We start from the raw sequence: 913 nt of genomic DNA, 5'->3' as shown, positions 1-913 counted from the left end.
CAATGTTTCTATATTTCCATACCACTCAGCCTTATTCCTTATGCTATGACCAAATCACTGTAATAGAAAAATTTCTATGTTTTCTATATAAAGTCTTTTAGTCTATCAGCATCAAATCTGTCACTATTATCTACTTCTTTGGGTCATTGCCACTACTCCATAGAATGAATACAGGTGCAAAAGAGAATGTATATAGATACCAAAATATTTAATGAAGGCTTTTATCTCACATTGGAGAAAGATATCGCTTACAAAGTTTTGATTTATAAAATCTATATTTTTAAGTGGGAAAAAAAAATAAACCTCTGGAGAACCTACTATGAGCAGAAATGAGAGCTCTAACAATGAAAAATACCAACATGGTTCCCACACATGTGGGAATTCCCCACAATTTGTCACCTATATGTAACATAAAAGATGATATGAAATATGTCTCATGTACACATAACCTGTGAGCCCATGAAGGTGATACTAATTCATGATGCCCTTCTCCCAGTTTGGATTCAGATTTGATCATAAAAAATTGATCTTAAAAAATCCCTTAGCAATTAAGATCAAAACCAATATAAAAAAAATACATATCCACATCCTTTCATTCTTTCTAATAATATAGTACTGCTCAACACTGTTCTGAATAAAGGAAATAACATTCTAAATTGTTAGTGGTAAAAATACAACATAACTATTTACACAAATGTTTTATGTGGTTTCACTGTTTGCTTTTTCATTCATTGCTATGTGAGAATCCAGTAGATCATAAACTCTACCAAGAAGATTTCCTCCCTTATTCTCTCTAATTTTTCTTCTACATTCTCTTCTTTCTTTTTTAGAAAAATTAGATAATATTTTAAAATTTTAAGTATTTGAGAATAAAAAAATTTCATTAACTTAGGAAATTTTGACTGCAATTGGC

Source organism: Propithecus coquereli, unplaced genomic scaffold (assembly GCF_000956105.1).
Source record: "Propithecus coquereli isolate 6110/MARCELLA unplaced genomic scaffold, Pcoq_1.0 Scaffold350, whole genome shotgun sequence".
Classification (NCBI taxonomy): domain Eukaryota; kingdom Metazoa; phylum Chordata; class Mammalia; order Primates; family Indriidae; genus Propithecus; species Propithecus coquereli.
The sequence above is the reverse complement of the archived record's forward strand: the minus strand, read 5'-3'. Positions refer to the sequence as shown.